This window comes from Protopterus annectens, chromosome 11.part0 (assembly GCF_019279795.1).
Source record: "Protopterus annectens isolate FY-2018-M chromosome 11.part0, PAN1.0, whole genome shotgun sequence".
NCBI classification, from domain to species: Eukaryota; Metazoa; Chordata; order Ceratodontiformes; family Protopteridae; genus Protopterus; species Protopterus annectens.
Window position 1 is genome coordinate 1506196634 of NC_056745.1, and position 24494 is coordinate 1506221127.

Sequence of the window (24494 nt, forward strand, 5' to 3'; positions counted from 1 at the left end):
CGAATGCCTTGGAAAGATCCAAAAAGAGGGCTGAGGATATATAATTATTGTTGCGATTATGGTTTATGGTGTTGGTAAAGGCTAGGAGGGCTGACGTAGTGCTGTGATGAGGACAGAAGCCATGCTGAGTATCTGCCATATGAAGCCATGACGGAAGCCATGTCTTATGTCACTGTAATGATGATGGCAGTGTTACTCAAAGAGTCAGTGATGTCAGGCTTATATCACTGTAATGATGATGGCATTGTTACTCAATGAGTCAGTGATGTCAGGCTTATGTCACTGTAATGATGATGGCACAGTTACTCAATGATTCTAGTGATGTCAGGCTTATGTCACTGTAATGATGATGGCATTGTTACTCAATGAGTAGGATGACAGTAACACAAGTGATGTCAGGCTTATGTCACTGTAATGATGATGGCACTGTTACTCAATGATGCCAGTGATGTCAGGTTTATGTCACTGTAATGCTGATGTAACTGTTATTCAATTATTCCAGTGATGTCAGGCTTATGTCACTGTAATGATGATGGCACTGTTACTCAATGAGTCAGTGATGTCAGGCTAATGTCATTGTAATGATAATGGCACTGTTACTGAATGAGTTAGTGATGTCAGGCTTATGTCACTGTAATGATGATGGCACAGTTACTCAATGATGCTAGTGATGTCAGGCTTATGTCACTGTAATGATGATGGCACTGTTACTCAATGATGCCAGTGATGTCAGGCTTATGTCACTGTAATGATAATGGCACTGTTACTGAATGAGTTAGTGATGTCAGGCTTACGTCACTGTAATGATGATGGCACAGTTACTCAATGATGCTAGTGATGTCAGGCTTATGTCACTGAAATGATGATGACACTGCTACTGAATGAGTCAGTGATGTCAGGCTTATGTCACTGTAATGATGATGGAACTGTTACTCAATTATTCCAGTGATGTCAGGCTTATGTCACTGTAATGATGATGGCATTGTTACTCAATCAGTCAGTGATGTCAGGCTTATGTCACTGTAATGATGATGGCATTGTTACTCAATGATTCCAGGGATGTCAGTCTTATGTCACTGTAATGATGATGGCACTGTTACTGAATGATTCCAGTGATGTCAGGCTTATGTCACTGTAATGATGATGGCACTGTTACTCAGTGAGTAGGATGACAGTAACACAAGTGATGTCAGGCTTATGTCACTGTAATGATGATGGCCCAGTTACTCAATGATGCTAGTGATGTCAGGCTTATGTCACTGTAATGATGATGGCACTGTTACTCAATGAGTAGGATGACAGTAACACAAGTGATGTCAGACTTATGTCACTGTAATGATGATGGCACTGTTACTCAATGATGCCAGTGATGTCAGGTTTATGTCACTGTAATGATGATGGAACTGTTACTCAATTATTCCAGTGATGTCAGGCTTATGTCACTGTAATGATGATGGCATTGTTACTCAATCAGTCAGTGATGTCAGGCTTATGTCACTGTAATGATGATGGCATTGTTACTCAATGATTCCAGGGATGTCAGTCTTATGTCACTGTAATGATGATGGCACTGTTACTCAATGAGTCAATGATGTCAGGCTTATGTCACTGTAATGATGATGGCAGAGTTACTCAAAGAGTCAGTGATGTGAGGCTTATGTCACTGCAATGATGATTGCACTGTTACTCAATGATGCCAGGGATGTCAGGCTTATGTCACTGTAATGATGATGGCACTCTTACTTAATGATGCCACTGATGTCAGGCTTATGTCACTGTAATGATGATGGCACTGTTACTGAATGAGTTAGTGATGTCAGGCTTATGTCACTGTAATGATGATGGCACAGTTACTGAACGATGCCAGTGATGTGAGGCTTATGTCACTGTAATGATGATGGCACTGTTACTCAATGAGTAGGATGATGGTAACACAAGTGATGTCAGACTTAAGTCTCAATGTAATGATGATGGCACTGTTACTCAATGATGCCAGTGATGTCAGGTTTATGTCATTGTAATGATGATGGAACTGTTACTCAATTATTCCAATGATGTCAGGCTTATGTCACTGTAATGATGATGGCACTGTTACTCAATGATGCCAGTGACGTCAGGCTTATGTCACTGTAAGGATGATGCCACTGTTATTCAATGAGTCAGTGATGGCAGGCTTATGTCACTGTAATGATGATAGCAATGTTACTCAATGAGTCAGTGATGTCAGGCTTATGTCACTGTAATGATGATGGCACTGTTACTCAATGATGCCAGTGACGTCAGGCTTATGTCACTGTAAGGATGATGGCACTGTTATTCAATGAGTCAGTGATGTCAGGCTTATGTCACTGTAATGATGATAGCACTGTTACTCAATGAGTCAGTGATGTCAGGCTTATGTCACTGTAATGATGATAGCACTGTTACTCAATGAGTCAGTGATGTCAGGTTTATGTCATTGTAATGATGATGGAACTGTTACTCAATTATTCCAATGATGTCAGGCTTATGTCACTGTAATGATGATGGCACTGTTACTCAATGATGCCAGTGACGTCAGGCTTATGTCACTGTAAGGATGATGGCACTGTTATTCAATGAGTCAGTGATGTCAGGCTTATGTCACTTTAATGATGATGGCACTGTTACTCAATGATGCCAATGATGTCAGGCTTATGTCACTGTAATGATGATGGCACTGTTACTCAATGATGCCAGTGATGTCAGGTTTATTTCACTGTAATGATGATGGAACTGTTACTCAATGATTCCAGTGATGTCAGGCTTATGTCACTGTAAGGATGATGGCACAGTTACTCAATGAGTCAGTGATGTCAGGCTTATGTCACTGTAATGATGATGGCACAGTTACTCAATGAGTCAGTGATGTCAGGCTTATGTCACTGTAAGGATGATGGCACTGTTATTCAATGAGTCAGTGATGTCAGGCTTATGTCACTGTAATGATGATAGCACTGCTACTCAATGAGTCAGTGATGTCAGGCTTATGTCACTGTAATGATGATGGAACTGTTACTCAATGAGTAGGATTATGGTAACACAAGTAATGTCAGGCTTATGTCACTTTAATGATGATGGCACTGTTACTCAATGATGCCAATGATGTCAGGCTTATTTCACTGTAATGATGATGGCACTGTTACTCAATGAGTAGGATGATGGTAACACAAGTGACATCAGACTTATGTCTCACTGTAATGATGATGGCACTGTTACTCAATGATGCCAGTGATGTCAGGTTTATGTCACTGTAACGATGATGGAACTGTTACTCAATGATTCCAGTGATGTCAGGCTTATGTCACTGTAATGATGATGGCACTGTTACTCAGTGAGTAGGATGACAGTAACACAAGTGATGTCAGGCTTATGTCACTGTAATGATGATGGCACTGTTACTCAATGATGCTAGTGATGGCAGGCTTATGTCACTGTAATGATGATGGCACTGTTACTCAATGATGCCAGTGATGTCAGGTTTATTTCACTGTAATGATGATGGAACTGTTACTCAATGATTCCAGTGATGTCAGGCTTATGTCACTGTAAGGATGATGGTACAGTTACTCAATGAGTCAGTGATGTCAGGCTTATTTCACTGTAATGATGATGGCACTGTTACTCAATGATGCCAGTGATGGCAGGTTTATTTCTCTGTAATGATGATGGAACTGTTACTCAATGATTCCAGTGATGTCAGGCTTATGTCACTGTAAGGATGATGGCACTGTTACTCAATGATACCAGTGATGTCAGGCTTATGTCACTGTAATGATAATGGCACTGTTACTCAATGAGTCAGTGATGTCAGGCTTATGTCACTGTAATGATGATGGCACTGTTACTCAATGATGCCAGTGATGTCAGGCTTATGTCACTGTAAGGATGATGGTAATGTTATTCAATGAGTCAGTGATGTCAGGCTTATGTCACTGTAATGATGATAGCACTGTTACTCAATGAGTCAGTGATGTCAGGCTTATGTCACTGTAATGATGATGGAACTGTTACTCAATGAGTAGGATTATGGTAACACAAGTAATGTCAGGCTTATGTCACTTTAATGATGATGGCACTCTTACTCAATGATGCCAATGATGTCAGGCTTATGTCACTGTAATGATGATGGCACTGTTACTCAGTGAGTAGGATGACAGTAACACAAGTGATAGCCATGGCCAAACTATTCCAGGCATCAGCTTTAGACGGTAACCCAGTAAAACCTTATTGCAGGAACTTCCAGCTGTAATGCTTTTGGAGGATGTCCAGAAATACCTTAAACTCCTCCTCACATCTATTCTCTGAAAAGTGCACTTCTCTCAACTTCTCCAGCCATGATTGCCTCATCTTCAGAGGTGTTAAGAAAAATTGCTTGGAAGTGATAGCTAAGTGTCTCAGTTTCTGCAGAATAATGGTTACCAATGGGCAACTCATTTGCATGATGTAATAAAATAATAAAATAGAGGTACTGAGTTATTATGCTTCCAATGGCATTCAAGCATGTAAAACATGGCAGCCGACCATCCCTTTGTTTGCTGTGGAGAATATGTGCTCAAAAGTCCCCCCATCTTCCAATGGTTAATTATTGGGTGGTAAGTCTCTCCACCTAGCATAACTGGCTTCCTGCACATGTGAGGTGCTGCCTGCAGGTGCTCAGGCATGTTTTAGGCATAATTACCATAATCATTGCACAAAGAACTCTGTATGATATAAGCTTGAAGAACAGCACAGATCCTCATTGCACTAGGGAACATAACAACAGCAACAGTGAATGGGGTAGGTTAAGTTAAGCACTTTCATTCCTTTAATAAAAATGGTACTTCATCAGAACTCAATATGTACAAACGTAGTATATGATAAACTGAATCTCAGAAATTCAGTAGATGTATTTAAACCCAGTGAAAACTCATCAAATTGACTTCTGGTGGCTGTCCAAATAAAAAGCAAATAATCTGTGTATCTTTTGTAAAAACTGACAGGAAAATAATTCATTTTTGACTAAAAGCGATTATTCCCACCAGCAAAATACTATGTTGATTTTTTTGAATATTGGCCAGTTCGTTGGAAATTGTAACAATAAGCTTGAATGTAAAGTTATATGGCAAATCTATCTTGTAGCTGATCAGTTTCCTGGTTTAATGGCATTATTAGTATGCAATGTATTTTTAAAATATAACATTTATGATATATTTTATATTTTTTATTTTAGAGTATATTTAACAGGATTTACTTGTGTATTTAGTAATCTGTAATAAGTATGAATGTGTGTAGGTATGTCAGAGAAATCATGTGACTTGACAGTATTTAAATGACTTTATGTTTATACGTATTTAGTTCTAATGAAGTTCTTTTTTTATTAAAGAAACAAAAGCACGTAGCACACACACAGCATCCTTATTTTCATTTGGTGTCCATAGTTTCTTTCCTTCTTTCTTCTCGGTTTGTTGTTGGACATTGTCTTCAAGTGCTTTGTATTTTAGTCAACAGTGAATGTTGTTTGACTCTTGTGTTTGCTCAGAAATTGTTTTGCTAAATGAGGTATCTGTTTATATAACATAAGCGGCGCTTTGTACAGATTCATTTCATTTGTCCAAGGGTAGCTTCTTGTCTGCTGTTTAATGTGAGGCATACAAGTGGATGTCAGTGATTCGATATACATTGCCCAAAGTTCTTTTAAGGGGTGCATTGCAAGAGTAATGAACCTACTACCGTGCAGGTGTTTTACAGTAGGTTGTAGAACAGTACTCTGCCATATGCCATTGTAGTGCTGTGTACCTTACTCAAGTTTGATTAGCTTCTTCCTTTGTGACACTTATAACATTTATGTGCTTGTTAAATAGCATGTTTGATATTTTTTGGGAGGGGGGATTGTGCGCAACAAACATACATGCCTGACATTTTTGTAAACTTGTTTGTGAGTACATAGTCAGGTCAAACTAAAACATATATTGTGCTAGAATCTGTAAAACCCATGTAAGACTATAGCTGTCAATTGCTCTTTTTTCCAGACCACCAGAGCTCTGCCTAAGGATATCATTTGCATATCTATAGGAAAACAAATATTGCATCTGAAATTGCTTCCACGTCCAGCCACAACACAAGTTTATGGCTGCTGAAAATGAGGTGGCCCTCTATCTTCATGGTAAGTCTCTTTGCATTCCATTCCATTGGCCACTTCCTGCGTAGCCATGTCTGGTGTAAACTTTTAATAATGTTAATGCTATGGATGGACAGGATCATAATTACAATACAGTCCACTGCAGGTCGTATGATATGATCCATGCTGCCTCCCACAGAGCAGAGTACCTGTCATGAAAATAGAGGGCAATGGGTAGTGGGCTTTATACAGAGACAAGAGAAGTCCCTGGCCTCACTCAATGGGTAGTGGGCTATATACAGAGACAAGGGAAGTCCCTGGCCTCACTCAATGGATAGTGGGCTATACACAGAGACAAGAGAAGTTTCTGGCCTCTCTCAATGGGTAGTGGGCTATATACAAAGACAAGGGAAGTCCCTGGCCTCGCTCAATGGGTGGTAGGCTATATACAGAGACAAGGGAAGTCCCTGGCCTCACTCAATGGGTAGTGGGCTATATACAGAGACAAGGGACGTCCCTGGCCTCACTCAATGGATAGTGGGCTATACACAGAGACAAGAGAAGTTTCTGGCCTCCCTCAATGGGTAGTGGGCTATATACAAAGACAAGGGAAGTCCCTGGCCTCGCTCAATGGGTGGTACACTATATACAGAGACAAGGGAAGTCCCTGGCCTCACTCAGTTGGTAGTGGGCTATATACAGGGACAAGGGAAGTCCCTAGCCTCACTCAATGGGCAGTGGGCTATACACAGAGACAAGGGAAGTCCCTGACTTCATTAAGTGGATAGTGGGCTATATACAAAGACAAGGCAAGTTCCTGGCCTCACTTAAAAGAGGGAGACCTTCCAGAGAGTTGCAGAGTGCAGAGCTGGATAAGCCCCAGAAACTTTCAGCTAATGATACCCCAAGAATGTTGTCCCAGTATCAATATCTACCGCCCATTCTTATCTGTTCACCACATTACAGTTTGTAATAGCAGTCTCACTTCTGGCATACAGAAACATCTGGCATTCATGTTCAGTATTTAGCTGCACAAGATATGGACAGGGTATTACCAATATCATATATTTATAATTGTAAGGACATTAGTTGCATATGTGTAGTTGTGGTAGTGGGTCCCATTTATACTGGATATTTCTTTTTTTGTTTTGTTTTAGTATATTCAGAGATGATTCATTATCTGGCACCAGCATGGTGGAACTGCCCCATCTAATGTCCAAGGATCTCTAGGCACTGGTAATGATTGCTGGAATGAACTGGCACAGTCAGAGGATGCAGAGTGCATTCAACACTGGGGGCATGATCATCCCCCATCCCCTTCACAGAGTATGGAAACAATCTATATGTCTGTATATACCCAGGACACACTACCATATGAGACTGGATGGGTTGATGGGAACACAAAACCTCAGAGAAGTGTGGTAGTATCCAGCAAAGAGATATTTCTAAATTTACTCATAGCAGTCATGAGCAGGTGGGTACCACAAGCATGGTGGGGGGTTGGTAATGCTACTCACCTGAAGTATGCCTACTACCCTCCCCCTGATGTTAGCATGCTATTTTCTGCCACCTATCTTATGTGTGGGCCATCAGGGAGGCACAGACTAGTCACACCAGAGCCATGGCAGAGCTAATGAGGGTGAGCCAGGCTAACCATTATGATCTATGGGAGTCTATGACCAGTAAGTGTAATTCATTGGATAGACTGAATCATACATTAAACTGTGCAGTGTCTTCTTGGGTCATCTGTCAGGGGCAAAGTGTCATCCTCACACCTGGTCATCTGCTACATTCACAAATGTTTTCCAACCTGGCCATATACAAACAAGATACTGCTCCTACAGCACTATTACTTTCACAGCAACAGCAAATGTGGATGTGATTTACTCAGGAGAGGGCATCGCAGTGGTCACATTAATGCTGGCAAATCCTTCAGCCGATGTCAGTTACAGTCAGGCCAGCATCTAGCCTTAGCCATGGTACAGCCAGTACAACTCCAGGCAGAGACAACTACCACGGGCAGGGCCATGCATGGGATGGGAGCACAGGAAAATAATTTTCCTCGGTGGTGAAAGCCAGGGTACAGTTTGGCTAGGCTTATATAGGCCCTAGGGCCAATAGCCTAGTACCTACCTATGAACCTATGACAAGCTCACTGTCATGCAGCCCTAACCTGTCAGTAGCTCAGTGAACAGTGCTGCACCATGTGCTGAGGCTGTGTCCCTGTAGATGCACACACACACACACACACACACACACACACACACACACACACACACACACACACACACACGCACACACACACACACACACACACACACACACACACACACACACACACAAGCGCGCGCTCATGCGCACACATGCGCACACGTGCACACACACGCACACATACACACACACACAGACACACACACACACACACACATGCACACACACACACACGCACACACACACACACACACACACACACACACACACACACACACACACACACACACACACTCTGCCTCCAGCTCATTGAACACATTTTCCAACCCTGGTACTTCTACGTGTTAATCACCACCCAATCTATGGTCACACTACCTGCACACTTTTTCTGTTATTACATCTCAGCACTCACACTGACACTAACTCACTTGCCAGTGAAAGACATCACTCCTGTACTCCCTTGTCCACCTGTCTAAATGAGAATAGATGTAGCCAGCCCTTTGTGCATTGCTACTTGTGTTGTTTGTGTCTGATACACAGCACTGCCAGCCTATGCATGAGTAGATGTAGTCTGGTGTTTTTGTATGCATCACTTTTACCATTATGTATCTACTTAGGTCTTCTATACTTCTATTGTAAAGCTATGTGTATTCTGCTGCCCATTCGCTAGTGCCACTGCAACTTGCATCTGCAGCTGTTTGGCATAATTATCCCCTGCTGCTAGCTCAAACATTGATTCATCATCTGTCTCAGCAGCCACTGCTTGGACTATTCGTAACTGTGGACCCTGCAAAAGGACACCTTTCTGTAGTCAGATCTTAACTATAACATGGATGGTGCAGTGGTGCAGCGGTAGCATTGTTGCCTCACAGCTAAAGGTTTTCTGGTTCGATTCTCAGCTGGGGTGCCTTCTGTGTGGAGTCTGCATGTCCTCCCTGTGTTCATGTGGGTTTCCTCCTGTTGCTCCGATTTCTTCCAACATTACAAAGACATTCATCTGGAGCTTTTCTCCCCGGGCCTTCACTGAAAACAGGCTTCATTCCAAGTCGGACTTTCCCGGTTAACAAATGATAAATAAATAAATAAAAATAACATGGTGTAACATAGCACACACAGTCAGTAGTTTGGCAAACATGGTGAGGTCATCATAAAGGGCACCACTGGATATATCCAGTCAGTATTTTGGTGAGGTCATCATAAAGGGCACCACTGGATGTATCCAGACAGTGGAAGCATGAGCTGAACAGTATTCATGATCAGTATGATTACATGCATTTCTCATTCGTATCATGAGCCAGTGCTCCACAACATATAGGCATCACCTAGAAGATACCTCTTTGGAAAGTTACCCACCACCAACCTCTAGTAAACAGCACATGTGTGCCATATGTGGGAAAAACAAAACCTGCCCGGATGGCCTGCACACACATTATAGATGATACAGTGTGCATTACAGACCATCTGGTAGTTAATGGTGTGTGACCTGCACACACATTACAGATGATACCGTGTGCATTAGAGACCACCTGGTAGTTAATGGTGTGTGACCTGCACACACATTACAGATGATACCATGTGCATTACAGATCATCTGGTAGTTAATGGTGTAGGACCTGCACACACATTATAGATGATACCATGTGCATTACAGACCACCTGGTAGTTAATGGTGGTGACAAGCACACACATTATAGATGATAAGCTGTGCATTATAGACCACCAGGTAGTTACTGGCTTGTGACCTGCACACACATTAGTTAATTTCCTGTGCATTACAGACCATCAGGTAGTTAATGGTGTGTGACCTGCACACACATTATACATGATACCGTGTGCATTACAGACCATCTGGTAGTTAATGGTGTGTGACCTGCACACACATTATAGATGATATCCTGTGCATTACAGACCATCTGGTAGTTAATGGCATGTGACCTGCACACACATTATAGATGATACCGTGTGCATTACAGACCATCAGGTAGTTAATGGTGTGTGACCTGCACACACATTATAGATAATACCCTGTGCATTACAGACCATCTGGTATTTAATGGTGTGAGACCTGCACACACATTATAGATGCTACCGTGTGCATTACAGACCACCTAGTAGTTAATGGTATGTGATCTGTACACACATTATTGATGATACCGTGTGCATTACAGACCATCTGGTAGTTAATGGTGTGTGACCTGCACACACATTATAGATGATACCGTGTGCATTACAGACCATCTGGTAGTTAATGGTGTCTGACCTGCACACACATTATAGATGAAACCCTGTGCATTACAGACCATCTGGTAGTTAATGGTGTGTGACCTGTACACACATTAGAGATGATACTGTGTGCATTACAGACCATCTGGTAGTTACTGGACTGATAGCCTTTGCTGTTCACTTTCCTTCTCAGTTCAGTAGGTGAGGCCTTTATTTCAATATGTGTACAGTCTAATGGCCCAAGTACCTCAAATGGGCTATAGCATAGACATCCTTCATGGTATTGGCTCTTTACTCTAAGGTACTTGGAAACCACATATGTATGCTCTCCTGCACGCTGAAGCATGGCATTAAGAATCTGATTGAGCATTCATAAGACAAATGCATGAGATACCACCACTGTGTTCTAGTTGGTTGCCGAAAGGTCACTGTATCTAATATGTATATATATATATATATATATATATATATATATATATATATATATATATATATATATATATATATGTATCTATATATGTATGTATATATATATATATATATATATATATATATATATATATATATATATATATATATATATATATATATATATCTATATATATATATATATATATATATATATATATATATACATATATATATATATATATATATATATATATATAGCCAGATATAACTTTGTATTCCCAACATGACTCCCATGGGAATGGAGACTGGGCTGACAAATATCTACAGTGTTACCTGGCGTCCATGTCTACAACCTAGTGCCCTAGTGTCATTGTTATTGAGGGCAAGAAATTATAAATGCATTCAGATGATCTGGCATCTCCAGAGTCGATGTTATTCACCATCATCTACAGTGGCTGTTATAAGAGCATCTTGCAGAAACAAGTATAGAATAACTGTATTAATCACTAACATCATGGACTACTGTAATCTGTGTGATCACAAGCACATGGCCATGTACAGATCAAAACTGTGCAGCATCTCTGAGTGACGTTTAAATGTGCCTGAATTACTCCAACATGTTGTTTTAGACTTATTATCATATGCATGACATCATGATGAAGTAATTTGCATATAACAAAGCTAACCATGTTATATCAGCTGGGTGTGCCTTGTTGCTTGGTTTTCTGAATGTCACATACCATGCTTGTCACCACTCATCATGCAAATTCACTTACTCTGATGTGGCAATGTTTTCTGAATCTGGTCTTATGTCATCAGCTTCACCTTTGAATGATCAAGACATGTTTGCTTTTTCATCAAGATTAAATGATTTATATACATATATGCATCTATCTATATCTATAGCTATATCTATGTCTAAGATACACACACACACACACACACACATATATATATATATATATATATATATATATATATATATATATATATAAAATATATAAACAAAAAATGTAAGCAGATCCCTGCAGCATTTTACATATGACTACTCAACACAACTCTATTGTAACATAACAGTAATGGCAGTGTGAAACTTACGAAAGCAGCGTACGATATTCTAACACAGTGACCTCATTGCAAGATAGAAATCAGTGTATCACGAAAGTGACCTGTTGCAGTCAGATAGTATGCCTTCAGTCCAATACTCCTTCCACAATTGTAGGACTGTCCTTGAGTCAAGGGACAAATGCATCCAATGACTGGAAGTGAGCAGTTAAGATTTTTGATGCTTCTGCTACATGCAGCATGACATAATAATAATAATAATAATAATATTTTTTGGTATAGTAAATAACATTGAAAACATTTCAAACTGTTTAACTTCCACCAGATTTCCACTTTAAAGGTTATGTTTATTAAGGAGTTGTTTCTCATTTTGTATCTGGAATATCTGACACATTTAAGTAAAATAAGATTAGCCCTGTGTTGTACGAATAGTTGGTATAAAAAATAACAATTCTACAATGTTACACACCCTATAGAGCAGTATAAATATATGAATATTGTCTGGAATAATGGAAAAAGTGGAATTTGTTGAACAAGAGGGGTCAGTGTACATCTTTAGATTTGTAGTTTTAGTCATGTTGAGTAACACATCTGCAGTTAATGTTTTTTTTTTAATATTACCTTTTATGTGTATGTGTGTATGTATTTTACAACCTTGAGTTCGACCGTATTTGTACATATTTTATTTTGGCATAATTTATTCAATTTTAATTTTATCAAACTTTTTTAAATATTTCTTATTTCTATTTCTTTACATGGTTTTCATTAAAAATTACCAGATGTAACTGGCATGAAACTATAGAGGACTGTGTCTCCAAGGATGGTACAAGGGAGCATAAAAGAAGCAGTTTATTTGCTTCTCTGCAGTAATTTGAGGAAGAGTATCAATCAGAATATTGGTCATGAGCTGTGTACATGTAGACAGCGTGCTCCTTGCTTGGAGCAAGCATCAGCACAATACTGACCACAGCTGACTATGCTGAGTCCAGAGGTATCTGAACTTGTTGGGCTGTTTGTTTGTTATTTGTTTACCTGGAGAGGTGAACTGGGATAGTATCATATTTTCTGCAGTGGCCTAGGATGAAAAATTCCACATTGACATAATGTGGTTGCAGTTAAATAAAATTATTACAAAACCTAATACAGAAAAAAAAAACATATTAAGTAAGTAAAAACTAAAATTCAGTTCATACAGTATGAACCTATACATTCATAGTGCAAATATTTGGACGGACATAGCAAACTGAAAAAGAACATTGTCGATAGTTAATGTATTTACAAGTTGCAGTTCAGAGAGGTGACATTAAACACACTGAGTGCACTATTTGGAACAGAGATGACTAGATTATACGGCTTAGGGGTCATTATATTTGTCCTTTATCTAAGAAATCGATTCAGTATGTTTGGACAGAAAGAATTAGTAAAATGTATGGAGACGGTGGAAAGAGGGAGGGAGCAGTTTATCCTGGGACAGTGCAGACGCAGAGCCAGTTCTTATTTTGGTAGTCTTTTAGTGGTTCAAATGTTATACTGCCCACAAGGAATGTCTTAAAGTATGGCTGCAGTCTTAATCGACAGACTGAGCAGTGAGATAAAAGTAGTAGAAAAATACAGATTTCAATTTGTCAATGTTTACTTCAGTCCAGGGATCCACTCATGGGTAATATGGGTAATAAAAGCTTCTGTTTCTTTTTATCATTGCCTTAAACATTTCAAAAATACCTACCCATCTCTTTTTTAAATTGATTTGGATGCTTTAATTGTCTAACACTGATTGAAAGTCTATGTCTTTACCTAGCTATCCCACTATAGTGTTATGGAGCTCTAGTTGCATTTTGATTTGATTTCTTGTGCCATCTTATTCATGTTCTACAAATGCTATACCTAATGTCGCTCTCATGTATTCAGTCATAAACCAAGATCAGGAGGAGCTACTCCCTTGAAGACAAGTGCTCACTTATATAACTAAATAAGAAATGCAGAGGTCTAATAAAGTCCAATATGGCCATTTACAAGACCAGGATAGCCTTGCAGGCTAAAGACAATTGCAACACCTTTTTTCAGCTACATTGGGTACCTTAAAGGTAATATACAAGAAAGTGCTGAACTGGTGGAGAACAGTACCACCTTCGACAATCATGGTGACAAAGAAATTCTACTGGCTGATAAATTCAGCTTAAATCTCACCCCACACTGCCACCAGCACCACTAGGTGAAATAACCTCCAACATACTATCCCCAACTGTTAGCAGGGACCAGGTGCTAGCAGCACTTGCTAAAGCCAAGAACACCACTTCAGTGGGTCTGAACAACATCTATAGCTGCCTCCTGAACATTCTAAAACATGACCTATCAGGACCACTTGAGGCACCTCAACTACAGTCTTGAAACAGGCTATGTTACAGTGAATGAAAGTCAGCAACAGTCATTCCCCACATCAAGGGTGGGCCATGAATGGACCAAGGGAACTACAGACTAATCAATTTAGTGTAATATGCAAAGCCATGGAATGAATTATCATGGAAATGATAAACAAGGATACTGGCAACCAACAGGCACTGGACCCATCCCAGTATGGCTTTGTTAAGCAAAGGTCATGGCTACTTAAACTGGTAGACCTCTTTGAAAGGGACAGTAAGGGAATAGACAAGGTTAAAATAGTGCATATCTTGACCTAGCCAAGGCATTTAATACAATACCCCACTGAGGCATTGTTTACAAGTTCTCTGGTCTATAAATATCTGCATAACTTTCTGGATTGCCATCTGGCTAACAACAGGCTCTAAGAAGTCAGGACTGGTGAGACTACCTCCACCAATATCCAAATACATTAAATTTATTGAAGGCAATTGGGCCTTTTTACAGTGAAACTTGAAGGAAAAACTAGGTGTTCACCCAAGGTAGTGATTAGTAAGGTGCCAAACTTGAAACACATTTTAGAAAAGTACCCTGTCAAATGTAAAAGAGTTGGCAAAGTCAACTTTATGAAAGCATGTGCTAACTGTAAATCTTGTAGATTTGTTAATGATGGGCCTTATGTAATTGAAGACCATTATGGGAGGACTTTTGCTTGTCCTGGTAGGTGTACATGTGATGTCAATGGGTGATATATTTGGCCACATGCACCACATTTTCAACATTTTATGTTGGTAAGACTGATAGGAATTTACAGGACCAGATCAGGGAACATATGCATGATATTAAGAAATACAGATCAATAAAAGAAAAATTCAGGCACAGTGTGGTGTTTGTGAACTTTAAGAAGTTTTTATTTTTTGCAATTGATAAGGTTCAATATTTGAAAAAGCATGGAGATGCAGATAATCTCTTGGAAAATAAAGAACTTGTTTGGGACTGAGACTCAGTGCAGAAACCCTTCCTGTGGTTGAACAATTCCATCTCCATTGTGAGTGTTCTGAAGAAAAAGGCTACACCCTATAAGTTGATTTTTATGATGTTCACTATATTCATTGTACTATTCATTTCTAAGCTTTATATTTTTCTTTTGTGTCATGTATTGAATATGATAGGATTTATTACATGTATTGTGTCAAGAGGTATTGTGTTAAATGTGTTTTAATTAATTTTTATTGATGTTTTATTTAACTGGCGTATCACATGAATCACTGATTGGTGGGACTTGTGCATAAATTGCATTGGGTTTTTTAATGATTTTACTCAGGTAAAGGTCTGTTTCTGCTTCAATAAAAGTGTTTAGTCACTGTAATAAAGCTGTGTTTACTACTCAAGGTGGACTTTACTTGTTCATAAAATGCAGACAGCACACAATGCCAAATCAAACAGAATCTCAAATTAAAATGCATCAGAATTGAAAAAAAATATATAAAGAATTTCAGTATGGGATAATACCCTCTGAACCTCTAGATTGGGGGGGGGGGGTAAACCATTCATTAAGTATACAAACTCCATGGTTGTACAACCACAAAGGAACAAACTCCTACATGAGCAAAAGCAGTATCAGTTAACAGAAAATAATTCACAGCAGCATCTCACTCATATTTAATGAAGCAACTGAGAAGCATACCACACTACACAACTCAACTAAACACTCTCCTATACAATCACTAGAAAGTAATATCCACTCAATAAGACAAGCAATTGACCAAAGCCCAGTCAATATTCTACTCAGTCAACATTCTACATAGGCGATTATTTCCTTACAACAAAAGAACTGTTGACATACATCCAGTTAAGATTCTGCACTGCACACACACTCATCCACACCCACACCCAGACTCACAAGCACACACACAGACACTCACGCACACAAATTATTACCATTTCCTTGATCACACATTTTATTTGACAATTTTTTTTAGTCTCCTTATCGGTTGTGTTGTTGAAGGGTGAATCTTCAAATTGTTTTGTATTTAATAAAAGATTTGTAGTAGTTGATTGTAATGAAGAAACTTTTTTTATAAAAAACTTTTTGCAATTGAGGTTTGGTATATGTGTGCATGTCTTTGTGGGTTAAGAATAATGTTAATGTTATGTTAGAGGTTAGATGTGTATTTTGATTGTATAGTGGTGTATGTGAAGTGTGCACTTGTGTGTGTGTGTGTGTGTGTGTTTGTGTGTGTGTGTGTGTGTGTGTGTGTGTGTGTGTGTGTGTGTGTGTGTGTGTGTGTGTCTTGTGTATTCATGCTGTTAGGGAAAGTGAGTATAGTACTCTAATGTTTAAGGTAGGGGGCAGAGGCAAGGTGAGGGTTAGCACTTATGAATAAGGTGGTGCGAGGGGGGGGTTAATACCATGATAATTAATCAAATACTGCAGGTACTAGACATACAGTCTGCACAGAATCACAGTATTCAAATTAATTCAGATATTAAACCACTATTTTGGCATTAATGACATGTCTCCCTACTCAGTGTACATCAGATTAATCTTTATTGCCTTACATCTACCTGGACCTATATGCATACATCTGTCCATCTTTCAGCACAGATGTAAAATGGGATGCTAGCCATTACCCCAGTATATCATATATGATTGAACAAAAGGAGGTTATTAATAAATCGCACTCTGTGTGTTTAAGTGCCACATCCATTTTCATACAGTTCATGTCAGGAGATGTCAAATGCACAAGTTTCTACTGTCTTACAAGCATCCTTCTGCTGTCTTTCTGCAAATTTGTGGTACAAATGGTGACACAACAGGATCTGTGCAACAATGTTATGGTGATAAAACAATGGGATTGGAGTGCTGGGGAGTCATGCAGCCTGCTGATTCCACTTCTGTGTGCACGTGTATACATTTTAAACAGGGCTGGAGTGCTGGGGAGTCACGCACCCTGCTGGTTCCACTTCTGCGTGCACTTGTATACATTTTAAACAGGGCAGGAGTGCTGGGGAGTCATGCAACCTGCTGGTTACAGTTCTGTGTACATGTGTATGCATTTTAAACAGGGCTGGAGTGCTGGGGAGTCATGCAGCCTGCTGGTTCCACTTCTGTGTGTACGTGTATACATTTAAAACAGGGCTGGAGTGCTGGGGAGTCATGCAACCTACTGGTTACAGTTCTGTGCGCACGTGTAGACTTTTTAAATATGTATATATATATATATATATATATATATATGTTAGTTAAAAAATGGCAAGACACCTTGGCAGAGCAACAGTCACTATTCCTGTTTCAGTTTTTTACTTACAGTTAGTGGAAAGCGAATTGGAATAAACGCCTCAGATAATTGATGGTAACCGTCCAAATTGATAGCCACAGTTATTATTAAAGACAAGATTATATCGCTGTGGTCCTTTCAAAAGTGCATTTTGGACAGCTGTTTCCATTTTTAATGAGGTGAAGACCTAACTTCAACACATAATAGCCTGCGTTGTTTAATTCTGGAACAATTTTCTGTTTGGTGAGGTGAAAACCGACCTGTTAACTCAAAAATTTACTGGGATCTAAACAGCCGGTGTGTTTCGCTGACTATTTTACAATAAACTGTTTGCTGAAGGCATGAAACTCTAACAGCTGCTATCTTAACAGACAGTTATTGTCCAACACAAACTTGTTTTTGGCTATAAAACTGAAACAGGAATAGTGACTGTTGCTCTGCCAAGGTGTCTTGCCATTTTTTAACTAACAAACCTTACCGTTATTGTCGAGACACTAAATATAGCAGCTATTTTTTACCTGATATATATATATATATATGTTTGCTGCAAACCTAATTATGGGTAAACAATGTAGCATAGGGGAGGTGCAACAGGTGCTCCAATGTGTCATCTTCTTTTAGATAATGGCCACTCTGCTGCCACCATTTTTATGAGCCTGTCTAGTCTTAAGGTGTTATATTCCTCTGGTAAGATTTCTTCCTTTTTATTTCTTGTTTAAGCCAATTTTCTAGGTCTATTAATATATCTAGCTCACCTCAATTTAATAATGTGACAATAAAACAAAGTAAACATAATAATAATTCACCCCAGGGATCACGTCAGTTGCCCTGCTAGACAGGGGTCCAGGAAAGTAAAAAATGTGGGAAGAAATAGCCAGGGAATTGTTATGGCTAGGCTTGTAGAGGCCCTAGGGCTGATAGCCTAGTAGCAACCTATGAACCTATGAACCTATGAACCCATGAACATAAGTACATATTAGATGCTAAGATTCATAAGACTGTTCTTTATGTAGGATAAACAGTGTATGGAGACTCCAAATGAATCACAGTGTCATTTTAAGAGGTATTATAAATGCATGAATTACATTAAATAAACAGTACTTTAATTAAACCATTTTTTAATCAAAACTGATTACATACTAAGGAGTGATGTTTTTTATGTCACAATCACCCAAACCTGTTACTATAGATACCAGTTTATGACATGAGGTTCTTGAAATGCTGACATCACAGATCCAAGTTAAATAAATTCTACAGTTTTACAAATTGTTCTATAAACTCTGCAGAAGATAATAGCAGATGCAGGACAAAGAAGAGTGGAGAAGACCCTATGAACTGACCTATAAATGCAACTGGAACTAAGGTAGTGTTTTTTTTGCTTTAATTATGTTAAACTTTAACTATGATTGTCTAAAGCTGCTCAATGAATTTTGAATATAGTTAGTGTTTGGTTTATGCAACCTAGTTTAGTTTTATTCTAAGGTAGTAATTAAGCCTCTCAGTCACCTGCATTTTTCTGTCATAGCAAAGCAAGGGAAAAGCATTCTAGCTTACTTCTCTGACAATAGATTTAGGTATGGTTTGCTTGCCTGCTTCTGAAAACCTGTGTCATTGTGAACTGCAGTGGTATCAGGACATTATTAGGTTCAAACTGCTTTTCAAACACTTATTAAACTTCATTAGAAAGAGACAGTAATCAAGCATGATTGTCTGGCCCCGAGCAGAGAATTTTTCAGTTGTATGAACTTGGTTTGTAATCTAAACTGCTTTTCATTATGTCAGTGTCTGCTATCTATTTATCAAGCTAGTGATAACATCTGAGGCAGAACTCCTTGCTGTGTTAAACATATTATATGCAAAAAATGAAATGTCATAATATAACAAAGGAAACGTGAGACATCAAACTGGGACTTAAAGAGAGTAACAAAGAAAAGGCAAGAACAGAGGGAGAGAGATCTGTGAGATGATCGGGTAATGAGGAATCTGTCTGGATAAACAACGTTTAATGTGGCAGAGAATGTGGGGTAAGCAAGAGAGTGGATAGATTTATGGCATGGGGAAAGCAGGAGAATGGGGTAGATTTATGGTATGAAGTACGTAAGCGAATGGGGTAAATTTTTGGTATGAAGTACGTAAGAAAATGGGGTAGATTTATGGTATGAAGTATGTAAGAGAATTGAGTCAATTTATGGTATGAAGTACGTAAGAGAATGGGGTAAATTTATGGTATGAAGTATGTAAGAGAATGGGGTAGATTTATGGTATGAAGTATGTAAGAGATTGGGGTAGATTTATGGTATAAAGTACGCAAGAGAATGGGGTAGATTTATGGCATGGAGTAAACAGGAAAATGGGGTAGATTTATGGCATGGAGTAAGCAGGGGAACAGGGTGGATTTATGGCATGAGGTAAGGGGGAGAATGGGGTAGATTTATAGCATAATACATGAGCTAGACATAACAATGGACTGAATATTCAGGTGAGAAAGGAGAGAGTAGGACAGAAGGCATTGTGGCAATAAAAGGACAGCATACCAGAGACAAGGGAAAAGATATAGGAGGATAAACACAGAGGAAATGAGGCCACAAGCAGACATCATAGGAACACAAGGCAAGAGATGGAAACCAGAGAGACAGCAAGAGACAGAGAAAGTGATGCAGACAAGAAAAGAACAAGCACGGGGAAGCAAAAGGGTAGAAGAACAAATACAAAGAGTAATAACAGAGTGATGAAGGAGAAATAGAGCCAGATGAGGCCACACATGAGCCAATACTGCAAAGAGAGGGGGACAGCACCGGGAAGACGTGGCGCACATCTGGTGTGTAAAAGAATGAGGTGTACCAATAAGTGATAAGGAGCACCGGCTGCACACTGTTTAATGTTGGTTCCCTTTGAGTTACCTTCAAAGTGGATAGAAGGTACATCAGACTAAGACTGCATGTGAAGAACAGTGTTTTAGGAGTTACATTAATCCCCCATGCTACTCTACAGCTTTAGAATGGAGATTAGGTCACCAGAAGAAGGACAGCAGGAGAACATGCATCTGGACGGCACAAGGATAAAGACCAAGATGAGAATGTAAGCAGCCCCATCCAAATGCGGGTGGACACATCAGAAATCAACTTAACATCAGCAATCAGTTTAACTTCATCTCTGAAGTACAGAATCCAAACAGTGTAGCAACCCCTTATGATACTGCTGTACAAAACAAGGATGAAGCAAGGATCATGAGAAGAAAGATTAAGTAAAGAAGCTTTTTGGAATGGGAAAAGGATAACAGTTAATTGTGTTTTCACTAGAAAAGTTTGCAGCATAAACATCACATTAAATGTTTCCTGAACAGAGCAATGCAGTAGTACCAGGCACCCATGTTCTGCTCTACATTGGTAGGACAATGCAGTAGTACCAGGCACCCATGTGCTGCTCTACAATGGTAGAACAGCACAGTAGTACCAGGCACCCATGTGCTGCTCTACAATGGTAGGATAGTGCAGTAGTACCAGGCATCCATGTGCTGCTCTACAATGGTAGAACAGCGCAGTAGTACCAGGCACCCATGTGCTGCTCTACAATGGTAGAACAGTGCAGTAGTACCAGGCACCCATGTGCTGCTCTACAATGGTAGGACAATGCAGTAGTACCAGGCACCCATGTGCTGCTCTACAATGGTAGGACAATGCAGTAGTACCAGACACCCATGTTCTGCTCTACATTGGTAGGACAATGCAGTAGTACCAGGCACCCATGTGCTGCTCTACAATGGTAGGACAATGCAGTAGTACCAGGCACCCATGTGCTGGTTTACAATGGAAGGACAATGCAGTAGTACCAGGCACCCATGTGCTGATCTACAATGGTAGGACAATGCAGTAGCACCAGGCACCCATGTGCTGCTCTACAATGGTAGGACTGCACAGTAGCACCAGGAAACCCATGTGATGTTCTACAATGGTAGGACAATGCAGTAGTACCAGGAACCCATGTGCTGCTCTACAATGGTAGGACAATGCAGTAGTACTAGGCACCCATGTGCTGCTCTGCAATGGTAGGACTGCACAGTAGTACCAGGCACCCATGTGATGCTCTACAATGGTAGGACAATGCAGTAGCACCAGGCACCCATGTGCTGCTCTACAATGGCAGGACAATGCAGTAGTACTAGGCACCCATGTGCTGCTCTGCAATGGTAGGACTGCACAGTAGTACCAGGCACCCATCTGCTGCTCTACAGTGTTAGGACAGTGCAGTAGTACCAGGCACCTATCTGCTGCTCTACAGTGGTAGGACAGTGCAATAGTACCAGGTACCCATCTGCTGCTCTACAGTGGTAGGACAGTGCAGTAGTACCAGGTACCCATCTGCTGCTCTACAGTGGTGAGATGGGACAAGGCAGAGGAGGAAAAGCTGGAAGAGATGAAAACATGCATCCAATGAGAGCAGAGTTGGCCTAGTGGTGTGCTGCTCTGTAGTTCAATGGCTGACAGCTATGCACACTGGTAAGTTGTTGTACTAATTTAGGTACCACAAATCTGGCCAAATGGAATTGTAGTTTAACATCTTATCTAAAGGACAGTGCTGTCACAGGTTTGATTCCGTGTTATGTCACCCTACAGCAGCATTTCAGAATGATAATGAGGACCACAAACATAGGGTTAGAACATGCATCTATGGCACAAAGATAAGGATCATAATCACCGGACAAGGAGGACCACCTACACTGGTGCAAGTGATTGTCCCACTCAAACTACCCACAACTTGATTACACAAGTCTATCACCCTTACAGATGGACAGCACATCATAGGAGCAGTTCTATCACTATACTGATCCTTAGCCAAAGGAGGGAACAAAAACAGGATGGGACCAGCATGATGATATGACTCTAGAATGAACAAGAATGACAAGAACCAGGTTGGAATGAGGACAGTCATCAGATGACATTAGGATGAGGTCCCCCAGAATGGGATTAGGAACATTAGTAATGTGCTGATAACTGTGCAGTCCCAATGTCCAACAACCCAATCTACAACATGGTTAGATAGGACACCATTTTAGCATTTCATAAGAAGGGCAGCACCACCTTACCTTTCAACCTCTAGACACAAGAAAAGCCGAAAATAGTGGAGGCATAAAGGGCCAAAATCACAGATGAAGTTTTAATATTGCTTTTATAATTAAAAAAAAGTTAATAGAGGAGTATATTTTGAATTAACGTGCATTTTCTGATGGATATGATGTTTGAAACTCAAATGTGTGTTGTTATTTAGTAATTTCCATCTTCAATAATTGAAAGAAAACCACAAATTTTATAAGGAACAGACCCAAAATATGAAGCAAAAATCTAGGCATTCTGAGATAATCTGGACAGTTGATTGGTATGAACCTTTGCAGACCAATACCCCTTATGCTGTGTTGGAATACTAGCATATGATAAGAATGAGGGTGAGAAACATCAGACTGGGGAGAGCATTCATATCTGGATGAAGAGATACTGTAAACCAGCAGCAGAGGAAGAAAACCAGCAGGTATCCCAAGCCATGTGTGTCCTTCACTTGAGACACCCCTTAAAGTGAACAGATGGAATTTCTTTCAATCTGCGTTTGTATTAATTATTTATTTCGTTGTTAACTAAGTAAATGGATGAGGCAGAAGACAGAAGAGCACCGACCTGTTAAGTTTATTGTTTAGAGTAAAAGATCGGGCAAATGGTCACTGAGGGTTCAAGAACTAGATTAAAGGATGACCCTCTAGTAAAGATGACTTTAGCTCAATGCAGCATCACAGCTGTGCATTCCTCTGAAATACTGGATGGTTCAAAGAGGAGTAGTAGGAAAAGATGAGGATGTGCATCCAAAGGGTAACAGGAAGAGAAAAGATGGCACGAGGAGCAGAAGGTAAACCCTGGTTAGTGAGTGTTCCCCATGAGCTACCATGCATGTGGACAGCTGGGGTTGTAAATGTAACCTGCTAGCTAAGAAACAGCACCTTAGTAGCACTAAACCCCTATTATTCTGCTATATTCTACTAAATGGGTAGAAAGATGAGGACACAATGGTGGCATCAGGATATCTATGCAGACAGTGCAAATAAAAAGACCACCAAAATGTCACAATGAATACCAACTGCACATTGCCAGGTGAATGCTACTACTTTTGCACCTACAGTGTGATTATATGATGCATCACCTTCACATCTTATCCAGTGGAGAGCTCCAGGGGCTGTATCTCATCCACTGGTTTGCTCTGCATGCCTAGTCTGGAATAAAAAGAAGAAATGGAATGACGAGGCACATTTAGATGTTATGAGGATTGTCACATCAAGACACTATGTTAATGTTAATAAAATGCTATGAAAATGAGGGCCACCAAATAGGACAGTAACTGACCAGTAAGAATCTTTTCAAAATAAACTACATTCTTCATGGTCAGGGGGGAAATTTTTTAATAATTTTTCAGAAGGAACCAGTTGTCACATGGGAACTCACTTTAAAATATTGCCGAATTACATCTTTTCAGGAAAGATGACTGTCTTGTGCTTCTTTGTAGCATTGCGATGGAACAAGGATGGGAGTAACAGGATAACATAAGAATACACATCTGGATGGGCGAAGCATGTCAGTCTGCAGCTCGGGATGAGCAGCATCCAATAAACACTAGTAACCATTTGAGCCATCTGACCTGTTATAGATGTCTTAAACTGGAACACTGGTTTAAAAAAATGCTCCATGGACACATAGCGCCTGATATCATACTCAATGGCCAAAGGACAGAGCATACAGATGGGATGATGACATTCATCTGTATGGTATAAGGAGACAAAACATCTGGTT